At 33.6% G+C, this 18,220-nt stretch overlaps 1 pseudogene; it reads right to left on the bottom strand.

Moving 5' to 3' along the window:
• Positions 1 to 3,390: 3,390 nt before the first annotated feature.
• On the bottom strand, positions 3,391 to 4,599 carry LOC126510822 (60S ribosomal protein L3-like; annotated as a pseudogene).
• Positions 4,600 to 18,220: the final 13,621 nt, after the last annotated feature.

Below are 18,220 nucleotides of genomic sequence, written 5' to 3'. Positions count from 1 at the left end.
ATCTTGTCTTAAGCAATATAGGGAGTGTTATGCAGATTAAGTCTAGAGACATCCCCAATAATTACAGGAATTCCTTTAAAATCAGTACTGACCAATCTTTCAATCTAAAATCAATGTTTAAAATGAGTCGATCATGAAATATAATAAAGATTTGGGAAGAACATTGGTTTTAAAGTGAACTTGTCATCTAAATTAATTTGGAGCACCAAAATTTATATTGGAGACTACTTGCTCACAACAATTTCTTGACTTGCCATTAAAGTATGCAATATGTAAACATTAAGTTCATGTGTTAGCTTTACTGAAATTTGGTCCATTCCAGCCATGGAAGTTCATAGAAAGAGTTAAAGAAAAGTCCAAACTCTGTACAATCTGGATTGGAACCATAAGCAAGAGCTACAACATAACCTACTAAGTAGAATTGCACCTCTTTAGCAATGTAGTTTGGGCATAGAAATATGGAGAGTTTCAATTTTAAACAAGATAGTATTTTACTATACTAATTTGAATAAGACACTTGAAGAATAAAATCTGTAGTTTATATTCTACTGTAGGTTTCCATTTCTTTCTGATTGTGCAGACAGAATTATATCATTACCATGATTTTTGAATGTGAACTAATTTCAATAATCTATTTTGTCAATGTATAAAAATAATGTGTATAATATTCATTATATATGATGAGTTACTTTAATGTACTTTTTAAGATTTTATGACTAAAACATAGTTTTACCACAACTGAATGAGTTTATTTCTCATGATTTTTTTTTTTTCTACTTCTTGATTCAGGAATAACTTCGGAGCTTTCTGTTTTGGACTGCATCAGTTTCCAAGGGGTGGATTACAACTCTCAATTGATTACAATACTGTGTTTCTACTGGTCCATAGAATTTATACTAAAAGTTAAATGGCAATTTTTAGTAACCTTTAGCAACAATTGAATATTATGATATTAACCATTTTCCCACTGTTGTGATAGCAAAAATCATCTAAACATTTGTAAGCAAGTACAAGTGGTTGCATGTTTCTAGATATATATTAAAATAAAACAAGTTTTCTATGAATAAAATTTATATCTAAAATAGAATTTATATTGATAAATAGATTTTTGTTTGATTTAATTAGAAAAATACATATATTTTCTAATGTTTCTAAGAAGATATATGAATGCTTGTGAATAATAATATTTCTTTGCAATAATTTCTAAAGGTATGCTTAAAATGTTTGTGTAGCACAATTTCTAATTGGATATAATAATAAAACCCATGGTCATATATTAAGGGGTGAAAGCCGAAAGATCAGAGAAACAGAGCAGCCAGTCACTAGTTCTTATTGCTACAAAATCCTTAGACTAAATGGGGTGCCCTTTCTCTGCAAGTCCCCAGATTGAGTGCTGTCTCTATGAAATCTCAGACAGAATCCTGAGCTCCTGTCTCTCCTGCTTTATAGTCCTCTCTCTGCCCAGTCATATCACTCTAGTCTCCACCTCCCTAGTGCTGGGGTTAAAGGTGTGAATAAAGACCAGAGCTTGGCTCTGCTTCTCTTTTAGACTGATTCAATATCATGTAGCCCACGGTGGCCCTGAACTCACCATCTTCTTCTGTCTCTTGAATGCTGGGATAATGGTGCGTACCACCACTGTCCAGCCGCTATGACTAACTAGTAGCTTAGCTCTGTACTCTGATCTTAAGCCAAGTTTTATTTGTTGAAGCACCAATAAAATATCACCACATTTCCCCCTTTTTTATCTAAAAAAAGTTATAAGTAAGAAAAATATATATAATACAAATAATAACTCCATGCAATATATAGAGAAAATAAGTATAGTAACAATATCTAGTCCATTTGGCAAATTCATAGAAAATACACCATTGTCTATCCTGTCTTAGTGACTCCAAAGTGTTTACCTATTTCGCTTTTTATTCTAACTGGCCTTACATACTCAAAATTATCTTTTTATTTCTCTCAATCTTATACAGTTTACATTCTTTAGTAAATTTATTTTTGTAGTGTTGTAGGGATCAGGGCCCCTTGTTCTGGCTGCCTGGCTAACTTACACCTGAAATAATCACACAGAAACTGTATTAATTAAAAACACTGCTTGGCCATTAACTCTAGCCTTCTATTGGCTAACTCTCACATCTTGATTTAACCCATTTTTATTAATCTATGTTTACTACGAGGTCATGGCTTACTGGGAAAGATTTAACATGTCTGACCTGTTAAATCTCCATGGAGGCTCTCTCACTCTGTTTTCTTTCTCTCAGAATTTAGTTTTGTCTTTTTTGCCTACATAATTTCTGCCTTATCAGGCCAAGCAGTTTCTTTATTGATTAACCAATAAAAGCAATACATAAACAAAAGGATATCCTATACCACCTAGTCTGGTAAATAAGAAAAAAAAAAAACTATAAATGTGGTCTTCATCTCCTGCAGAGACCCAGGAAGGAAATAATATTGAGTAAGCAGGAAGTGCAAGCAAGTGACTTCCAAAAAAAAAATTGTGAGAAGTGAGAGAAACAACTGACTGCTTAGAAAGTCACCCAAGGTTCCTTTGTAATGTTGGGGCATCCATCCCTTACCCAGAGAATTAGAATATTTCACTGACTATTCTGTGAAGCAGAATTTTTGAAAGACTACCCACCTTGTCTTGGTAAGATTTGGCACTCACTCTTTTTGTGTCTGGCTTGTCCCATTTCAGAGCATACAGTCAGTAGTCTAGTAAGAGCACTTTCTTGCCCAGTTACTTAATTTTGTCACAATCAAAGTAAGTCTATGTGGACTATCTTTGATATACATCATCTTTTCCAATATAGATTTCTGTTGCCAGGGGCAGACATGTCTCATTGCCATAAAAAAGAACCTATATTATTAAAACATCTTAAATTCCATATTCTGCATGTCTCTGAATTGTTTGCAGACCACCTGTCTAACTAAAATTTATCTTTTTGACTTTAAATACATACCTAACATGACTACAAGTTTGATTGTAATAGGTGACTAATTACTACTCTGAATTATTTTTATTATCCTAAATAGTTGGTAATAATAACTTTCAAGGATAGAAATTTGCATTACATTGTTAAATGAGTTGTATAGATACAATAACTCTATCATCTATCTATCTATCTATCTATCTATCTATCATCTATCATCTATCTATCTAATAATCTGTCAATCTATCTATCTATATCTAATTTGAAGAAAATTAGAAATGTATGTACAGCATGCAATACCATCTTTTGGCCTATATTAGCATTTTCAAAAGCCATAGATTCAAATATTTGTCTAGCTTCTGAATTTGGTACCATTCTATTTACTGCTGAAGTCAATTTTTTTTTTCACTGAAAATGTTTTTTTGAGACCACAGCAGTCAGGCAAATTCTGGCATTAAGCACCTTCCTCCTTGGCAATGCGATCTTTATTGAGTTGTCCCATGAATGTTTTCTTCTCTTCCGTGGTCTGGAAATGACCATGTTCAAACTTGGAGGTGGTGTCAATGAATTTCAAGTCAATCTTCTCCAGAGCTTGCCATTTGCTCTGCACCAGAAAGGACTTATGGAGAGTGACCACTTGCTTCTTGGTTTCTACCACACAGACTTTGGGCAGGATGAAGTCATTGGTTACCTCACCATAATGGATAAAGCCACTCGTTTGGTTGATACTCTTGTCAGAAAGATCATAGTCAGTAGATGCATTGTTTTGATCAGCTTTCCATACTTGATAAGATAGCCCTGACCAATCTTGTAAATCTTTTTGTTGATCTTTGTCCAATGATGGTAGCCTTTCTGCCCAGCCCGACCCACAGAGAAGGCCACTCCGGCAGGGTGCCAAGTGCCAATACAGGCAACCTTCCGCAACTCTTGATGGGTCTTGTGGGACAGTTTCTTTGTATGTCAACGACTGGTCACCCCTTTGTAGCCTTTGTCTTTTATTACTCCAATGACATCAATCATCTCATCCTGTCCAAACACCTGGTTCACAGGAACCTGCTGCTCCAGCTTCTCCCAGGTCCAGTCTAGGTTCTCAGCCACAGTGCCCCCATTCACCTGGATCTCCATCAAGTGTGCCTTCTTCTTCTGGAGCAGAGGAAGCAGACATATCTGAGTGTGGGCAATTATCCGGATGACTTGGCAGTACTTCTTCATGCTGTTGAAGTTCTTCTCCAACTGTTTCTTGTCCATGTCATCCTGCCATTTCTTACAGTATTTGGTGAAGACCTTCTTCTTATATTTGTGCCAGTTCTTGTGGAAATGCCTTTTACACTCATCACTGATGTGCTCAACAAATACTGTTTTGAAGGTACAGAGACCCCGTGGGGTTTTGATGTATCTCACGATGTCCACGACTACCATAGGTGGTGCTTCCATAATGGTTACAGCCTCCTCAACTTCTTTCTTGTTCACCTTGGATCCTGGTCTGTTAGCCTCCCAGAAAATGTGGGTCATGCCAGTCTCGTAGCCTAAAAAGGCCTTGAACAGGCTTGGAAGGGTCATCTTTGGAGAGGCTCTTCATTTTCCCATGATGCCTGTTGCTGCATTTCTGAGGCAAGAAGCCCAAGGACCTATGCCTGGGAGCAGAGAATTTCCTGTGAGACATCTCTTGTCACACGCCGCCACCACCGATAGAGGCTGAAGTCAATTATTATAAGAAATAATCGAAGGTTTTTTGGGCCCGGTATAGCTTTAGTAAATGGCTCAATTTTCTTTCCTACCACTTCAATTCTGTGCAAATCATTCAAAGCTGTTGCATGATATAAAGCCAGGGTGTGGATATCATATAAAGATTGCCTTTCTACATTACCATATCCTCCTTCTTCAAGAATATGGTCTTGGGAGATTTTCATACCTCTAACCCTACTTCTTTGTTCAATGGTCTTAGTCTTATCTTTCTACCAGATCCTCCACTTTAATTGAAGACAAGTCTCCAAGACTGTTGTAGCCAAGTCTCTCCAGTCTTGAGAGATAATCCTATTACAAGTCGACCACAAGTATAACATCTGCCTCACAAAAGGTGAACATATACCAAATGAGACTACTGATTCCTTGAATCTCCTTGAATATAATATTCCCACAGCATTCCACTGAGGGTTTAAACAGCCTTGGAGATGCCTGCCATTTGGAAGTTCCTGCTAGGTGACTGGATATATTAAAGTTGGTTTGTAAAATCTTACACTGTTCTGCTCTAACCTTATAATGCAACACTAAAATTGGTTCTCCTTTAAATTACTCTGTATGGATTTGAATATCTCTATGATATATTTTAATAAGTTTTTCTAAGGCCTGTATTTGGCACTCATATCAACCAATTTTTTTTAGGTATAAACTAATTATCAAGATGATAATTAGCATTATGTCAACCCAAGTTGATTATCCTTGCACTTAATTGATTTAAATGCTCACATTTTATATCATTTATTGTATAATCATGAATGAAAGTGAAATTGAATTTCTCATTTCATTCATTTATTTCATTGCATAACATACAGAGTCGTAGCTCACTATTGTTAATTGTGTTTCCCATTTCTCTCTCTCTCTCTCTCTCTCTCTCTCTCTCTCTCTCTCTCTCTCTCTCTCTCTCTCTCTGTGTGTGTGTGTGTGAGAGAGAGAGAGACAGGGTCTCTCTGTGTAATAGCTCTGGCAGTCCTAAAACTTGCTTCATAGATTAAGCTGGCCTCAAACTCACAACAATCCCTCTTCCTCTGCCTTCCCAGTACTGGGATTAAATATATGTACCACCACTGTCCAGGTATGCTTCCCATTTTTAACACAGGAAATAAGTCTTTTAACTAATTCCTCCCTTTAGTCATGCCCAATTGTCTCACCAAATCTGCCGATGATGATGATGATGATGATGATGATGATGGTGGTGGTGGTATGAGGTTGACTGCTGCTGCATAGAATAGTAGAATCCTGACCAGGTTTCAAAGCAGCTAAGTATTTTGGCAGCAGCCGGAGAAGGAGGTCCAGGGAAAGCCCAGAACCCACCTGAAGAAAAGAAGCCAAAGAGCCAGCTAAAGAGCTAATTCCTGTGGCGTTTGAACCCCAAACACCTGTGGAATTTGCTGCAGAAAGGCTGTAACAGAAAAGTTCAGACCTGCACAGAGGACTTGGAAAAAAGAGGATGGGTAAACCAAGTTGGTGAGTTGGTGACTCTGACCATGTGTAGCTCCTGCCTTTGCCATTGGATACAAAACCACAGGCAGGTGGCTTTAGTTAAAGGTAAGCTTTATTTGTTAAAGCATGAACAAAGTATCACCACATGTCGGAGTGTTATGCAAAGATATAATCCAACAAGAACCAGCACTAACATAGATCAACAATGTAATTAGATGGTTAGCATATGTGTAGAATATTATAAGATATGCACATAGAAAAAATGATGAACCTAAAAAATAAATATGCATAAAATGTTTCAAGTATCAAGAATAAATGATCATGTTTATTTTTCCAGACTAAAAAAATAATACTATTAATACTGTATTTTGGCATAGAATTCAACTAAAAGTGATAAACTATATTGGATAAATTGAGCATATCTTTTAAAGATTTTAATTATTATGTATACAGTGTTTTGCCTACACATCAGAAGAGGCCACCAGATCTCATTATAGATAGTTGCCAGCCACCATGTGGTAGCTGGGACTTGAACTCGGGATCTCTGGAAGAACAGCCAGTGCTCTTAACTTCTGAACCATCTATTCATCCCCTAAATCATGTGTATTTAAGATTTTGATGAATATATAATTTACTGAGTTTTAGTGACCGTTAAGTTCTCAGTCTTAAATGGGACATCTATACCATCATCTTCAAGGCTCAGGGAACTCAACAAAAGAAAGAGGGAATTGAAATAACATAAGAGCTAGAATAAGAAATGTGTGTTATAAATTTTTTTCTACAGAATATGACATACAAGTTAGGATCCTTTAATACACACAGGATTACTAATTACACACACTTCCAATTTCTTTAATATAAGTGACTGATCACTGCATTTATAATGGATAACAGATTACATTTAGAAAACCAAAGAAGAGTTTTCTCAATTTTAGTAAAATCAAACATGAATTATTTTTTCTTAAATAAAATGAGTTTACAAATAATTTATTTAAATGTATAAAATTTAAAATCTATTTTTGTGAGTTCAGGGAAAGCTCTTCTACTTTTGTGAATTTTATTGGTGTGATTTAACAACCCATACAACAAAAGGTGATGGACAAATTCCATGCAATTCCCACAAATTTCCAAATGACATTTTAGTATGTAAACACAACAAACTATCTAAAACATATCTGTGGAATATCCTGAATGACAAAAGCTACTCTTAGGAAAAGCATGAAGCTGGTTGGATCTTGAACTCAAAGGGCACTAAAGTTTTAATACATTAAATAGTAAAATACTGACAGAATTGTAAAATATGTATGGAACCCACTCATTTAGTAAGACATGGAAAAAATATAACTATGATTTTTTTTCAGAATCTCAAAAGAAGCAACTAAAATTTATAACTATAAACTATATGAAAGCCAATATCAAGAACTCATTGGATACATGTTTTCATAGAGCATAGCAAAACAGTTTCCATATTACACATGAAATGGCAACAGGAATGGAAGAAATTCAAGTGATAGAAAACAATTTCATGCAGGATTTCACAATATAATCCATTAAAGGGTAAAGGGAAATGTACCAATTTTAATATCTGTAGATTTAATATTCAGGTACCTTCAAAGAAAGCAAACAAAACTGAAGAAAATTAAACATATAATTAAACAATAATTTTGGATCTTGAGTTTGAAAGCAGTCTGAACTACATAATGAGACTGTCTCTTAAATAAAATGAAAACAGAAATATTGAATGATAGAATGTTTATTTCGATGAACAGTTAATATTAAAAAAAAACATATTATCCTCATATTAACACAGAGAAGTTAAACAATCAATCAATCTTAACAACTACAAAGAAGAAAAAGAGAAAAACATCAAAGTGGAAAGTATGCATATAGGTCCTGAGAAATGGTAAGTTGAAAATTAGCAAATCAATGGATACATTACGAATTCTACAATCACAGTAAAATTAAGCAAAAGGAACCAGTCCAACTGAAATTCAGCTTTCTGTTATATTCATATTTACCTACATCATAGTGCCCATGAATTTTTAAGTAGGAAAATACAGCAGAGACCTAAGAAGTCATTCAGAAAAATAACATGTCAAAACATTGATTATGGTGACCACCATGAAAAGCTTATGGTTCACAAGTACAGTGGAGATTGTGATGGCAAACGTTTTATATCAGCTAAGCTAGCATTAACTACTGCTATGAAGGTACAATAATTTCAGTCATTTCATTTTAGATAAATCATATAATTTGTATCATTTTGTTGACCTTATCCAGTTAGTTGAATGGCTTAAAACAAAATTGAGTTATTTTCATGTAAAAATAATTCTTCCTCAGGTCTAAACCATAAAAATCTTGCTTGACTTTTTAGGCTATGTGTTTATTCTATAAATTTTGGACTGAAAATTAAAACATATATTTGTTCAATAAACCCAAAATATTATGACTTAATTATTTTTGTATAATCTCCCTTTTCTTCTTTAAGGATTTCATACATATGAATATATGGTGTATCAATCATATTCACCCTTTATCTACTGTCCTTCAATTCCTTCCCTACCCAACCACCATTACTTTTTTTTTTCAATTTCCAGTGTTCTGTTTTCTAAAATCCTATGAGTCCATTTATTGTTGCCTGCATGTTCATAAGTATAAGACCAAAGTCTGGATAGCCTCTCAGGGTCTGAAGCCCTAAATACATGGGCTCTCCTTTGTCTAGAAGCCATCAATTTCCAATTGCTTCTCATGGATGCTTTGCAATTCATTAGCCCTTCAAACACCAGGTTTTCATTTTTTCCAGTTGGATCATGTACAAGTATATGCAGGCTCAGCTTCTCTGAGCCCTTGTAAGTAATGGTACTATTGTTTCAGTAATTATCATTCCCTGAAGATGCTTACTCTCTCTGAATCTTGAAATCTGTCTACCACACTATTTTATAATGATCTCTGCATAGCTCCATGTCCTAATATTTAATTAGGTGAATTGTGTGTTTGATGATAGTTTCTCCTTGCAGTAGATAGTTATTTCACATTCTTCTAATTGGATGTCTTGAATCTTAGCCATCTACTGCAATAGATTCCCACAATTAGAAGAATGAGAAAATATGGACAGCTAAGCTCCAAATGGGACATCTATATCACACCCTGTTCCTGTAAAGTTCGGAGTATCGTCTAGCGTACAAATACAGATAGATGAGAAATATTTTTTAGTGTTTAATATTCTTAGATGGAAGATGCAATTTAAAAGTTCTTTGGGAATTCGGTTAGAATAAGTTCAATCCAACTTAGAATGGTTGAAATAATAATAGATAGATAAATAAACAATAAATAAAAGACAACAAATGCTAACACATACTGTGGGAAAGAAGACACATACACTCGTAGAGTCTATTTAATCTGGTGAAGTCATAATGGAAATAAATGTGGGGTTTCCTCAAAAATCTACAAGTTAGTCTATCATGAGTAACGTACACCACCACTCCAGAGCAGATTGCTCAAACTGCTCATTCTACCACAAACATACTTGCTCCTCCATTTTCCTTTATAGTCACAATAGCCAGAAAATGAAAACAACTGAGAAGTACATCAATTGATTAATAGATGATGCAAATGTGGTAATTATACACAAATGAATTTATTCAATTGTTAAAGGAAAATAAAACTATGAGATTTGCTGATACATGAATGCAGCCAGAAACAATCGTTTAGAGTGCGGTAACCCTGTCCTAGAAAGACAAATGTCACATCTTCCCTTATACGTGAATGCTTTAAGTCTTTAGATAAATGTGTTTATTCTGAAGAACCCATTAAAGGTGGGGGAACAGAAAACAGGTGACTTATGCTTACAATATGTCTTTTTCTATTTTGTTGTTAGATTTTCTTCTGTTAATTGTATAATGGTTGCAATGGCATTAAGTTTCTAATATTGCAAGATATTTATATTTATATTGTTTGTAACTTTTTGTGTGTTATACTTTATAACACAATTTTCAAAATAAAAAATTACAGGTGTGTGAAGATTACAATGTTTCTGTTAGGTGTGAACTTCTGTGAAAGAGTGACTAATTTATGAGATAAACCTAACTTTTCGACATTTGCTGTCAGAATAGTGTTCAAGGTATATTGGAAAAAATCCCTGTAGTAATGGCACATGTTCAAATTTCATATTCTCTACCCATTCCCCTCACTGTAGTTGTTTCTACATGCTTCCCTATCCCTATTTTCTTAACTTGTTATTGAGGCAGCAAGTTATCCATCCTACATGATCTGGTACTGGCAAGGCCAAAATACTGAATTTTCCCATGGGCATTCATTCATCAATTAGCTAAATGGAAGAATAGGATGTTGGAGGGAGGGCTGTTTGTTGGTTCCCAGCTGCTCAGCCCTGAAATAATAGCACAGAACCTATATTATTTAAATCACTGCTTGGCATTGGCTATAGCTTCTTATTGGTTAACTCTTACATCTTAATTTAACCCATTTTTTAGTAATCTGTGTATCACCACGAGGTTATGGCCTACCAGCAAGTTTTCCAGCATGTCTTCTCTTTGGTGGCTCCATGGCTTCTCTCTGACTCCACCTTTCTTTTTCCCAACATTCCGTTTAGTTTTTCCCGCCTAGCTAAGTTCTGCCCTGCTATAAATCTAAAGCAGATTTTTATTCATTAATGGTAATCACAGCATACAAACGGGAATACCATATCAATAGGATTTCACCAAAACAGAGAGAAAAGCTGTCATTAAAATAACTTTGGACTGTATAGAATTTCACAGAACCATAACAATCAAACATAGAAATTTGTTTCTTTCAAATTTCAATGTGATAATAATTTATTTCATCTATTTTTATTTCCATTGTTAGGCCCTGTGAATAATAGGCATTGACTTTATTACTGCAAGTCCTGTCCTCATTTTATATTTGAGGAAATGGAACTTCTTACACAATATCTGATGACTATAAATACCAAGCTTCTAGGGTAGGAAAAATAGATGGAAAATTCAGTATCTGATTTTTCCTTTCAGTATCCTAGCTTTATGGAGTCTGCTCATATATATCTGATGCTCATTACTCATGAGGTTCCAAGTACCAAGTATAGTACCTTGTACATTGGAGTCATGATTTCATGTGTGTATGGAACTTTGTACTTTCACCATGTTTGGATTGTGAGCCATTAATATTGATATTTCTTTATAATAATATCAAAGTTTAGAGGATAGTAGTGAGATTCAAAGTCTTTCTCACTTCATGGTAATTTGGGATTGGATAGTGGAATTGCCTTAACTTAATGCCCATGTCTAGGTAATAACATTTACTCAGGTATAATCATATTGTTGTGAACACCTTACACTTTTGCAAGAGGCTCTATAGCTCAAGGTATTGTTCTTATGTAACTGCAATAGGACTTGATGTAGAAGCAATATACTTTGTTATTCTTTATACAGTGACTACAAGTGTCTCAGAACTAAACCAAGCTATACAAAACTCTAGTCCAATAAAGATGGAGGGGAAAGAAATCATAGGAAAAATATTTTTCTTGGCGATGACTGTGAACTTCTATTAATTTGAGTTGCAGTAATTCATACATACAGACCAGTTTATACTATTTGCTAAACTGTAATAAAATGGTTCAAGCTTTGGCTTATCTATAATGAAGGAATATGCTCTCACAATGAATACTCATCCAGAGAAGACTGAAGTGACTAAAAAGAATGTAACATTTTCAGGTGTCTAAGCACTCTGGAAATCATTTACATGCAAGCAATTGATGAGCTAATTCAACCCATCCTTATCTATTCATTGAAGCTCATCAGCTTTAGCATACCAGTGCCATGTTAGTTTAATTCTAATTATACTATGTAGCAGTAAGTTTTGAGAATGCATGTCATTAAAACTTTGTAAATTCCACTTTTATAAGAGAAGCACATCCAGATTGAGAAAGATTAATAGGCTTTCTATGGTAATAAATAAAAACTTTATGTTTTCAGATAGGTGAAATAAAAGAAATCATGATCTAAGTTATTGTTTGTATAATCAGGACTAATTGAATTTTAATTAGGAATTTCTAGCTTGGTATCACTTTGAATATTCAATAAATATATATTATCCTTTGTGTATGTCTAGAGCATATAAAACATAACATTTAAATTTTATTATTTTAAAGCCAAGTAAAAAATGCATGTAGTAATACTAAAGATCAAGATATTTTGGCCAAGCATTAAAAAAATTCTAAGAAATGAGTGGGTATTAGTGAAAGTCAAATAATGGACTTAATATTATATCTGATAGACTACTTCTACAGTAACTGTGATAAGAATCATTGCCAGAGAATGGTCAGTTAATCAAAAATCAAATATTTACATGTTCATTACAGTCTGTTAGAAGCAGGGAAAAGATATTTAAATTATTCAAAAACATAAATGAAAAGCTATAGTATAAAAGTCTAAAAGTTTTAAGTTAAGTTCATTAAATTTCTACTTAAGAATATACAGTTCTCTGCAAGTTAACTTTGTGACTGTTTTCTTCAAAGTTCTATATAAGTCTGTATTTGTCTACCTTATAGAGCATCTATGAAATCTGAAAATTATTTAAAGTGATAGATACTGGATATCTCATTTTATCTGGGCAATTTCTGTTTTTTTTTTTTTAAACAAGCTAAGAAAAATATTGATTTGTTCTTTGAACATTAGCCAAGATTACACTGTCTTATATTTAAAAAATCTGTCAAATATGAGAGTTAGACCAATAATATACTATTTAAATGAATGAGGGAATGGCATTTCAAACAGTAGAGCCACAGACAACTACTCAGTCACATTAATTAACTACCTGGTAGGACCCCAAATGTGTACTGCTGTTAGAAAGGCAATTGTCAGTGTGTACGTGTGTATACTATTACAAGTAAAATAAAGAGCATGTACATTGCGTCAGTGGTCAGTTTGTTATGAAAGCCCATGGTAGAGAGTACTCTAAGCCAATAGGACAAAATGTTTCAACCTGACATCACCCTCTGACTCCAAGCTAAGGAATACAAAAAAAAAAAAAAAAAAAAAAATGGTTCAAAATTTTTTCTAGAACTTAAGCTGCCCATCATTATTCAAGGGAAACATTAAATAACTCTCCACTCATTGAATAGCTATCTAATTATGTAAGGAATATAATAATTGTACTCATTCAGAAATGTCACTGGATATATGATTTTCAAAATAAAATGACTTGATAGAAATTTGTGTTTCAGGAAGGTTTGAGATGAAAGATAGATTTCCTAAGGTTTTTTTCCATTGGTGCCTTGATAATCTAAACAAACTCCAAACCTATTCTTATGGCCAATGAATAACTGAAGGGATAATGGGAAAGGTATTGTTTTTCAGATGTCACCTACTAAGTGCTAAATAAATACATCTTGGTTTCTGATGTTGCATTTAATTGTTAGTATGATTTCACAGTCATTGAGTACATTTTCTTCCTCGTGTGCTGATTGAATTTCTTGCATATTTAACAGTCCTTTCTCAGGAAGATAGAGAGCTTCACCTAAGATTATCTGAATTACTCTTTTGTCTTTACCCTTGCTTTCTTCTGTCAGACTCATGCCTGTTTCCCATGTGGTGACCTGTTATTTAGAATTCTAAGTCAGAGTTACAGTTCTGTCTGAAAGAGTTGCAAATTTCATTGTCTACCATAACTAATCTTCAATTACATAAGAAAATATGCTAGACTAACTCATGCAAAGTCAACAAATATTTTTTTGTTGTTGTTCTTTTGTTTCCTTTGATAGTTAAGGTGAGAAAAAAGAAAAGAAAAAAACCTCAACATTTGTATAATTTTGTTAATGAGAATACTAGTTTCTTTACAAATACATTTGACTTTTTTATTGCATTGTCATGAGATGTTGAACTTATGTAAAAACATGGGATAACCAACCTACTTGAATAATTTGATACTGAAGGGCCCTTTTACTTACCATTGTCAGGATTCAATTGCTGACATTAACACAAACCTTGTATGTAACAATATTTCATGAATTCAGGATTTCAGATACTGGTTTTGTAAAATCAGAATAAAAATATAATGTTTATCAAAAGATTTGAATTAGAATTAAATGAGATAATAGTTCCAGTTATGTAGCATAGTTTTTTTTTTTTCATGTACTTAAACACCAACCATTGGTATGGGTAACAAGTGATCACATTAACATGTTTCTCAAAAGAAACCAAATCATTCCATTGGTAAAAATAGTCTGCTTGACTGTCAAATGAACTAAATGTGTATGAAGTAAAATTTATATACACATATACAACAAAATTTGCACAAACTTATCAATGTGATTCCAGATATTTTTGCTTAATCTCAGTTCAAATGCAGTTGCCAGTTTCTTGAGCTAAGCATGAAATCACAAAAGCTAAGGAGCAATGGAAAAGCATTCACATGGAAGAGCATTGATACTAGGTCTATTAAATTTTCTTTCAATAGCTATAGGAAAAGTGTGTCATTCCCATCATATTTTTAGTCAGAACATATGCTGAAGTGTTTCTACACATTGGCTATCTTACAGTGCTTGTTAGAGGGTGGCGATTTTAATTCTATAAACACTATTGAGCATTTGCTATCTCCTAGGGACTATCCAGGAGATTTAGAAAAACACAGTAAAACCCATGATTTCCAGAAAATTTAGTAAGAATCATGAGTTTTCATAAAAATATAGTAAGTTGTATCAATTGAAGTTAAAGATGGTTGTAAATCATATTGAGGATATTGTTCATTGAACCTGGTTTCTCTGCTAGAACTGCAAGTGCTCTTAACTGATAAACCACATCCCCAGCACATTTTACATACTGGAAACAACAAATCTAAGTATTATGTTACAGTTTTTTGTCATAGTAAACTTATTTTCTAATCACATTTTTTTTTTTTTGGAAAAAGTCAGAAGTGATTTCGGATACATAATTTAGTAAAAGAACAGTACTAAAATCCATTCATTTTCTCCTTTGTTCTATATACCAACATTATATAATTTGGTTTATAGAGCATGCCCTTCATTTATTTCAAAAATTGCTGGAAATCTGTGAAAAACACCAAAGCACACTTTTCTTTTAAGTAAAATAAATCTCCAGAGGCACTTGATATACATGAATAGAACACTCTATAAAACTGCATGTCTACCCATTGGTCTATGTAAATGTAAAAAATTCGAAATATAATTTTTCCATAGTACAGTACTATAAAAGTGCTCATTGACACAACTTACTGAAGTGTTTCTGTGTTGAATTAGGAGTGGCGAGGCTGCATCCCCGGCACCCGGCCGCCCGCATGGCTAGCTTATGCCCCGAAATAATTGCACGGAAACTGTATTCTTTCAAACACTGCCTGGCCCGGCTAGTTCCAGCTTCTTATTGGCTAGCTCTTACATATTGTTCTAACCCATTTCTAATATTCTGTGTAGCCCACGAGCTGGCTTACCAGTGAGGATCTTAACCTGCGTCTGTCTGGAGTGGGAGCATCATGGCGACTCCTCGACTAAGCTTCTTTTTCCCAGCATCCTGTTCTGTTTTCTCCGCCTACCTAAGGGTTGGCCTATCAAATGGGCCTAGGCAGTTTCTTTATTAATAAGAAATCACTCCCACATCATTTCTGCTGCATGCAAAACTGGAGATTTAGTTCTTTTCCAGCATACTCTGTTCATTTAGTATTTATAGACAGAACAATATTTTAGCCATAATGAACACAGATGTATTAAATTTCTGTTGACAACTGTATATCACAGATTCTTTCTGATAGTGTATTAAGGCAGGAAATAATGTTTGTGAAGGCAATAATTGTGGAACTTATCTTCATGGTCATAGAAAGAACATGGATTTACACAATTATGTACATATGCTGTTTTAGCCATTACAGTACATTTTCACAATATTGAGTACATTATATTATAAGCTTGTTTGCTTTTGTGTGAATTTTTCTTTCTGTCTTTTTTCATTTTTTTCTATATAGCCAAAATGTTCTTTAATCATTAGTGAGGTCACATTTCTAGTATGTAAACTGTATATACTTAATATATATTTAAAAGCTCTAGGGCTTTTAAATGATTAGTCATATCCTCAAAACATAAAGCATGGAGAAAGTGTTCTTTGGTTAAAACATGGAAAAAATATACCACCTGTAACTTCTTCATATAAATTTTTAACATGAAAAGTAAGAAATCTATAACATTTTAACCATAGCATTTAACTTCATCCAAATGTTATTATAGATTATATTACAAATTTACCAGTAGTAATTTTGTTGTTTATCAAGAAACAAAAGACAGAATGTTGGTGAAATTTTCTAAGAAATACCTCTTTACAATTTAGTCAAGTTTTTTTTTTTTTCTTTTAGACAGCATGGTTTTACAGATATGTAGAATCATTCAGTGCTAAATGGCCTGCCACGAATTGTACATTTTGTCTTTTCTTCTTTCTGACATGGCAGCAGCTATTAGCTTGTATGTGAATGTTAGTTGTTAAGTCAATGACAAACAAACTACAGTCCAGAACCAGAGATTAAATATAGAGTAAGGGACTAGGTAGAAGGTATAGGTCTCCCTAGGAAGTAGAAATAGAATAGATATTTATGATTAGATGGTTGCAGATACTGGAATAGGAAGATCAGTGAGGAAAGGAAGAGAATGGGGAACAATATAGGGACTATCTGTGAGGGATCCAGGGCATAGATTCACCTTCAATTGTTCATTTTTGGCTGCCATGAAAAATCTTCTTTGAAAGAAACCTATCACAAACATTGCAAAAGTTTTACCTGTTGCTATCACAGAGGAACTGTGGAATTATCTTACCTCTGATAAGTTTATCAGTCCCATGATATTCTGCTCTATAATCTCTAACACATGTTAAGCATAAAAAAAGTCTTTCTATCCACTTTCTTTTGGAACTACACTAAATTCTTTTGCAACATTTTCCCTTCTTCAACTATGTCATAACTGAGCATATCCACTAATATATAAACATACATGGAAGTTCTTTCCCATAAGAGTATGAATGGTCTTGCATAATGTAATTTTCATATATATTATTTTTTGTTTTCAAGGAAATCATTTCTTTGGAGCTGTACAGCCTTTAGTTAATAGTTTTCTTTATTAAAAGTTGAAATGTCCATGATCATCTTAACTTTGACTCACAAAGATGTCAATGTATTGAATTTGGTTCAGTACCTCCCAGAAACTGAAACATTTTCTTAGTTGCCAAATAATATGAAAAGTTCCAGGTAACACTAGGCTTTTGCCCTATAATGGAAGGTGGAAGATATGGAGATTATTCTAGATAATTAACTTTGAAAGAGGTCATTTTTAGGTCCTTAAGAAAGATAGTCAAGAGTTCTAAAACTGTCCAGCAACTTACTGGTGTTTCCATTAAAAAGATAAAGAGGAAAACATTCTTTAATAAAGAGGGAATATCAGTTTAGAAACAGGAAAATTCCACAGAATGTCCAGTACAGCTTATACTGTCACAATTACTAGTTTTCATCATGTTTTAATATAAAAATCAAATCTTTTATCATTTTGAAATGTATGAAAAGGTGTATGACTTTGATATGGGAAGGAGTTTGTAAGCAGAAATTGAAAGAACACCCACTACTAAAAATATGCCAAGGATTTGAAAATTTGGACACATTAATCACTTCTGTTCAGACAAGGATATCCTGATGAATACAACAATCCTAAAAGAGAATTCTATAACAAAAATAACACTCAAATAATCTCCATGTAGTAAACAAAATGCCTTACAAATATTTGAGAATAAACACAACTTGTAAAAAGGTCCAATTTGAGAGTCAACTCCCATTGAAAAAGAAAATTTAAATGAGCAATGAAGGATGATATTATCAGACTTATTAGAAATCCAAAATGTAACTGAAATCTCAATAATACATCACAGATCTACTAGAAACAACCATTTCAGTAAGTGGTTTGGTATTAGCTGGAGTTGAAACACATTGGCGTAGGAGCCAGCTGTTCTAATCTACATACATAACTTGGAAAACATTTGTACGTATGTGATAGACCAAAAAGGGAAGCTATCATTTTTCATATAGAATGAGTAAGGGACAAGTAAATTGTT

The sequence above is a fragment of the Alexandromys fortis genome, unplaced genomic scaffold (genome assembly GCF_014885135.2).
Source record: "Alexandromys fortis isolate MF-2015 unplaced genomic scaffold, M_Fortis_MF-2015_v1.1 scaffold_78, whole genome shotgun sequence".
Taxonomy (NCBI): Eukaryota; Metazoa; Chordata; class Mammalia; order Rodentia; family Cricetidae; genus Alexandromys; species Alexandromys fortis.
Note: the sequence above shows the minus strand (reverse complement) of the source record. Positions and strands in the feature narration are given on the sequence as shown.